The sequence below is a fragment of the Halictus rubicundus genome, chromosome 16, assembly GCF_050948215.1.
Source record: "Halictus rubicundus isolate RS-2024b chromosome 16, iyHalRubi1_principal, whole genome shotgun sequence".
NCBI lineage: Eukaryota > Metazoa > Arthropoda > Insecta > Hymenoptera > Halictidae > Halictus > Halictus rubicundus.
The window spans coordinates 8634125-8641806 of record NC_135164.1 but is presented as its reverse complement, the minus strand read 5'-3'; positions in this window follow the sequence as shown (position 1 = coordinate 8641806).

The following is a 7682-nucleotide window of genomic DNA, read 5'->3' as shown; positions in this document are numbered from 1 at the left end:
CTAATGCAACCGAAGTAAAAGATTGAAAGTTGTTTAATTGCTTATTTTCTTTTAAACGAAACTTTTACCATCGTATTCGTTCTTCTAATTGAAACGACAACACTCGCGCTACCACGCTCTTCCATAAAAGTCTGGAATAATTTCTGTACCATGCATTTCTTGAACCCTTCAATGCATGGGTGGGGTCCCCAAAGGACCACAGTGTTGGATTTTGTGTTAACATTTTTAGCCGCGCCATTCGTGAACTGAGTGTTCAGCTATTTGCTTCTGTCAATATTTAGGTTATGTTTAATGTGTTTACAGAAATAAATTGTTGCTGTAATCAAAGTTATCAAGGAATTAGGTAAGTGGGGTCCTCAATGGACCCCGTGTATGCATTCATGTTCCTAATATTTAGTTTACCCATGCGCTTAAGGGTTAACACTAGATTTACGGGACCCGTCAAAATGGCGGATTCTAATATTTTTCAATTGCGAACATTGAGATTGTAAAAGTGCATCCATGAGCAATTATTTAACAAATTGATTTCTTTGGGTATATTTAAAAAATGGCAACAAACTTTGATCGATACATTCACGTTATTTTTATAAAGTAACCTCAAAATAATCATTTTTAGTGCTCCGTGAACCTAGTGTCGAGCTTTATAGGTCCACCAAGATGGTACATCTTGCGGTGCAAGATTTCACCGAGGACAATTATTAGTAGCTGAGAGTGAAACGTAATGCGAGAGAGAGGGAGAAGCATGCTCGTGTCGAGAGATGCACAAATAAATGGTTCGCTGCAAGCACGCATCGGCTATGAAGTCCACGCAGTCGATGACCGTGTCACGGCATGTCCGAAGTGTCCGTTCCGCTCATCGGCGAAGAACCTACCGCAAGAGCGGCTTCGTAATTGGCAGGTATGGCAACACGATACCGCGATGCATCGCAGTACACTGCACTCTGTCGCATCCCTACTTTCTCGCGTTCGGTTCTTCCCGTGGACCCTTATCCCCGAAGGTTCACCCACACAACTGCCCTTCAACCTCCTCGAAACGCAGCAGCGCGTTCCTACCCCGAAGACGAGTATCACTTTGTATCTTCGTCACGGCGTGCAAGCCTGCAGACTGCGTTCCGCATGAAACTTTATATTTGACGTTCGTTCACCTCCCTTTTCGTTTATGCTCTCCTACTGCAACGTGTGCGTGGACGTAGAGCGCAAAATACGAAGCACCAAGGTACCAAGGTACCGAGGTACCAAGCCCGGAAGCGGGATCCAGAGAGGTTGCGGTTCAGTTCCGCTGACCGCAGTTTCTGTCGACGCGTGAATGATCCGATAGAGAATTCCATTCGTCTAGACGCATACTCGAAAGCGTTTCCTCCGCCCCTCGAAGAGACCAGCGCTTTGTGCAATGCGCACGGTTCTGCGTCGCCGGCACGTTAATCACGTTTAATTCTCCCGACAGACTGATAGGAACAAGAGAAAGCGTATCCCCATTGTTCGCAGAGTCGAAGAAAACTCTTGTATTTACTCGCAACTGTCCCCGTACGTTTTCTGCCCGAGAGAAAGACTTCCAATTTGGGAGAACACAGAGGAGAAGTGTAACTATCATTGTGGGATAGGCACCGGAGTTAGGCACGTACGTTGACGAGCAATTTTCTCGCGCGTACGCGTTCACGGGCCAGAAGGTGATCGTCATCGGACGGAACCAGAAAAAAGATGATCCACGAAACGATCGTTCGGGTTAGGGTACACGCCGGGACGATTACAGGAATGCGATCCGTAAGTTGCTCGCCGGAGGACGAAGGACCCTCGGCCGAGGCCCAGCCTGCCTCGTATTCTTTCTTATCAATAGTTATCGCAGGCATCTCGGGCATTAACGTTAATCGAGCAGAAAGATGACTCGGGCTTGTACACAGGGGCATCGCGGCCCGGTGACCGGCGCGGAAAGCAGAAGGCGGAGATCCGCATAAACGAGCATGGACGGAAATTAATGCGCGGCGAGCCGGTGCGAAATGCGGCGAAACTATCTTCCATTCGAGATAATTAGTCGGGCGCCAAAGCGGTCCGCAAGAACTCGGGTATGGCCGTGGTGGCAGGAATGCCTGGCAACGCACATAATGCCGAGGATACGAGAAAGAGAAAGACAGAGAGAGAGAGAGAAGGAGAGGGAGAGAGAATCGCTCGCGGAGACACGCGATCTCGGTTACACGCAGTCTGGGCTTCACTCGCAAATGGCACCGTGACAATTACCGTGATACTATTTAACTCTCTTGCCCCCGAGCCATTTCAGCCTGCGCGCGCCTGGAAAAACTGACGGGATTGTTTCTGAGCTCCGGGACCATCGGCTCTCTCGTTTAGATCACCCGGCTAAACTTCTGCGAACGAAGTATATATCGGACGTTTAGGTGTGTTCCGAAAGGTGACTTCGACTTGCTTCGCTGAAATCTTCTCTCGTTGTACACAAATGTCAGCAGTTGGTTTCACTGAGCACGCGTTGGCACGGGTTTTGCGCGTTTCTGACGAAAACGAATAGGTGAGACGCAAAATTGTGCCGACATTAAGAGCCAAGGGTAGTCACGCGACTTTTGCAGAGTCAGCAGGTATAATTTCTGTTCACAGCCTTCAGCTGGTGACTTAAGATCCGTCTTGGTCTTGATTCGACGGGTGTTAAGTCTGTGACTAAATTTGTCACATTTTTTGCTCTGTATTATAGAAAAATATAGCTCAATTTGTAGCTGGAGATATTTTCTAGTGCGCGCTACTCTCGATTTCATCCAGAAAATTCATCCAATAGCATAAAAATCCTTGAACTCCACGGCGTGCATATCGTCAATTTTTGGCCTACTTCTATCGCTTATGTTACCAAATATCTGCATAATCTCGTCAGCTCACGACCAGCGCGCGCTAGATTGGACCTTCCTCTTTCGAATGAGCCCTTTCCCAGCGAAAAATGTTCTCATATAAGGACGAAAAGTTGAGGCAGGTGAAACCATTTTTCGCCTACTTTTGTCGGTAAGGTGGTCACTCTACCTTATCGCGAATTGCCTTACGAAAGCCGGTCACCTTATATCGAAAGAAAACTGTAGTAAAATATTGGCCTAGAACTCGCAGGAACCCGAGAGTTAATGGCGATGAGGGAATAACAGAATTTTATATTGACTTATGTAGCCACTAATAGTAAATAATTAATACTACATTATGCACTTCTGCGCACATCTCTTGAATAAAGAAATTGAAAAAATGACAACGACCACTTATTAGCAAATTGAGAAGCGACTATAGCAAACGTATGCAGTGCAAGCTTCAACCTGCAATTTTATAATACCCATTTAATTATCTTTGATTGCGCCAAATTCGCAAACACTCGCAAGAAGAACCACCTTGGAGGAACGTTAAAGACCAGTCTTGCAACGAACAAGATCCTCGGGTAAAACATTCCTCCGAGAAACAGATCTTCCAGACATAATAATGCAAATCGTAATTATATATCCGATACAGGATGTTGCTAATAGCAGCTAATACGACATTAAAAGCGTACGTAGCAAACAGTAGCAGAAGAACTGTTTGCTCAACGTACCAAGGACGCAGTTACATTTTCCCTTCACATGCATACGTATGCATTAGACGCTGTGTATGCGTGTACAGAACTATTAAGCATAAGCACTTAATAATTTTGCTTTTGTGTTCATTTCGGAGCACATCAATTTCATTTTACTCTGATAGTACACTTTCTGAATGATCTCTAGCTGTATACGATTTTCCTGCGTGCTTCATCATGCTCGTTCAGATGTTTCTCTTGTTAATAACTGTTTAAATGGGAACAGTAGAATCTCGGTTATCCGAACCAATTAGGAGGAGAACAGTAGTCGAATAATCCTTAGTAAGGATAATATGGATCATTTTATACTGAACAGTTTGCACGTGGAATGCATCCAGATAATAAAGACTTCAGACATTCAAGGTTCAGATAATAATCGAGGTTCTATCTCTGTCAGTTTGGAGCAGATGCTTCGTCGTTTTTGACAATGGTCAAAATGTTTTGGCATAATCGACATATGGAAACATCTTTAACACACTGTATTACGTCGGTCGTACTGTACTGTCTCGTTCCTGAAGGGTCAAAGTTTCTTTTCAGTGAATAATTTGCTACAAGGAAAAGAAGATTTATTTATCGTACGCCTACGTTTACTGCAACGACCAACATCGGCAAGAAGACGGTGTTATTATACTTGGAAAGGATAGTCGGTTGCACGTAAGAACTTTCATGCAGATTTTTCCATTGATCCGAGGGCGTACCGATCTCAATGGCGTCGGTAGCATCGAGACCGAGTTTCAAATTCCCTATAAGAAGTAAAAGTTTCTTCCGCGGTACGGTGTTATGTTCACAGACAGACGCACACTGTACAGTGCCGAGACAGTGGCCGTTCTCCCTCGGAAATCATTCTTCTCTCCTCACTTTCGATCTCCTTTCTCGCGTCTCGGAAACTCGAGGCCGCGGCCTCATACTGTTTCGGTCATTAGCTCGGCCATATCTGTGCTCCCACCGCACTCTTACACACTATTTGCATCCAACGTAAGTCCCGATGGAATTCATAGCCCCGCGCATTGGCCGTTCGGGAATGCAGCCGTATGCAAGTGCATACTTTGCGGCGCCCGCCCTAATCATCCCCAGGCAACACCACTCGCCGACCACGCTTTTACTCACTTACTTAAACCGCGCACATTTCGGTCCTTGAAATATCGGAAATGATCATCTCGGGAATAAACTTTATGCGGTATGCTCCCTACTCCACCTAACCCTCTCCTCCCGCGATGACCAGGATTACCCACGAACACGAGGACCAACGATTTCATCTTACGAAACTGTTATTACGTGTAAATCGCGCGGCCGCACGATTCCTCGCAATAACCAGTTAAGTGTATACTTTCTTTGCACGTCTCTCCGTGTATTGGCAACGTTAACATCTGACGAATTCGCTTGCGCGTGTAATGGCACTGTTCCCTTGTTCCGCGCATCCTTCCACCGTACTGAAAATTGTTATTGTACTCGGGGATGTTTCTCGTTGAATATTCGTTACGTGTTGTTCTCTCCTCTCAATTATTTCACGAAATCCAAGCGAATGCAACAATGTTTTCAATAGCTTCTGATGTCTACCGTTTGAAATTACATCCAGTCAGTTCTACTATAAAATCTGCAGTCTAGTGATAAGGAGTAACTATTCATTCGGGTGTCTTCTTTCGACTAATTAAATTTTATGTAACAGATTTTGACATTTTACAAGAAAATATCCATGCTCAAATATAGCATCAAATATAGGTACAGCGGGTAATCAAAGTATTACGATTGTATATCTAAAAGCACGCTGTATACAGGGTGTTCATTTGAAAACTTTCCAGCCGAATATCTGGGAAAGTATGAAAGATATAAAAAAAGTGTGAAACACGTGTCCAAGGATTTCGAGGTGGAAAGAGAGGGTGAGTATCAGTGTTTTATTTGGTTGGCGTTTTCAAAGTCATTTGAAGGTCAACTTTGTTTTTTCAAATGGAAACCTATATCTTTTATTAAGGGGTCTCACTGCACGTAAAAAGACCAGCAATTTTCGTTCGATACTTTTTCTTATCCGCGCAATAGTTATATATATATATATATATAGGCTTGTTTAAACAATTTTTTGATCGTGTTATACGGGAGTCTCCTGTAGCCCAAATAATTTGATCGTCCACTGTAAGCGTTAAATATGAATAAATATGGGAAAAAGAAATGTTTATAATAACCGTATTTTACAATAACTATAGTTAATTTCAAGAGCAAACGTGTAAAATCCCGTTTCTCGAGCACACTAGTGCGTCATCCATTGGCCACTGCACTTTCCAGAATGCGTTGCCGCAGCAACGTAGTAAATTTGTTGAGCAGATTAATAAATAAAGAAGAAACTGCAGAGGAGCGAGGCGGTTCTCGAATCCACTTTTCGAAGCTCTCTGGTCGTTTGCCAGAGCAGGCATCGACCTCGGCAATTCTGTGGGCGCGCCCGCCAGGATATCGATTCAGCCATTGGCTCAAAATATACCTCCACGTTCGACTTAAATTTAACGCAACTATGTGATAAACATCAATTACATCTCCGTCAATTACTTATTCCGCAGAAACAGGCGCGGATCCGTCCGAATGGAGGCGGTGGGTGTAGTTCGAGTAACCCTTTGAACTCGAAGAACGGATCAGCGACGTTATGAATACAAAGTGGCTCGCAAATGGCACTTTGATTTGAATAAACATCCCGTTCTGCAACGTCACGAAGAAGATCTTCGGCCACTTCGAATTCTTGAAGACGTTCAAAAATTCCACGGAGTTGAATTTCACATGAAACGACGCGGAGTTTCGATGCAGCGGTGAAAACAGCCTATGGGGAAGTCGCTGCGGACACCATGCGAACGGACGTCGTTGCTGGTGTGCTACGGTGCGGCGAAATGGTACCGCAAGAAGTACCATTTTCCAAGTATTATCTGAAAAACAATCAGAAATAGAATTGGCACTGGTATAGTCTAACAATTGTATACAATTGGTAATATTAACTTAAAGGAAAACCTTCACATCATATTATTTTTATAGGAATGCATTTCAGAAGAACTACATTGTAGTTTTAAAAATGATTCTTATAATCGACGTAGACTCTCAAGTTACATCGTCCAATTAAACCTGTTCAGTAACAACTGAACTGGTAATTGTATTTTTACTCCAACTATTTCGTTAAAATTGACCCAGTTTTTCTTCACTTATTTTACGATTAAAGAAGTTTCAACTATTGTTACACTTCGTATAGTTTCCATACAATTATAATTACAAAGACATTTGGTTATTAAAAGAATTTCAAAATATCAACACGTTTCTCACAAACTAATGAGAGCGTTAAATAAATAAATTCCTATTTGGCCTGGCAATTAATGCAAACAATTTTTATTTCACATTGAGGTCCGCAGACTATTGGATCATTGTTTATAGGATGACATTTTGCGACAACGTGAAACCAGCCGGATCGCTAATTGAATCGAACGAGGCAGATTCTCGATATTGATTCATATTCATAAGTGCATATTGAACTTGGTCGCATCGGGGCTCATAACGCAGCATCGTTGCGTCGATATTACGGGAGCGCAATAAGCACCTACATACGTGCACGTGCGTGGGTGCAACGTAGGAGTTTTTTTTTTTCCTCTTCTTCCGAATATCGTTGTCGAGTACGCTTCTCTATGTCGTTTGGAGTGCGCTCGTCGGTATAGTGCGTGCGTGGGGGGCAAGCAGCTGTATACCTTTCAGAAAGAGCAAGAAACGTTATTTTACATAAGCGTTACAAACGTAAGATGTTATTTTTAATTCGAGCACACGGCCAGAGATAAACGGCGCGGTAGAATAAATTGTTCGGCTGTTCCGGACCGTGCCGTTGCGAACTGGCGACCGAGTGCAATTAAATTTCTTTGCGCTGTGCTCCAGCCGCAGTTAGAATTAACCATAAGGAAATAATAAAGATGGCGAGATAAGGTGCAACATCGAGATCCCTCGGTAACGAATGGAAATAATGTTTCCGAACGTGCACGTGGGCTTAGGCAGAAATTTTGATGGAAACTGTCCATGTCGAGCCCGAAGGAATGGTTTTATATTATTTCATATTATTAAAGTTGCTTTCAGTTTACGACGCATCTTTGCA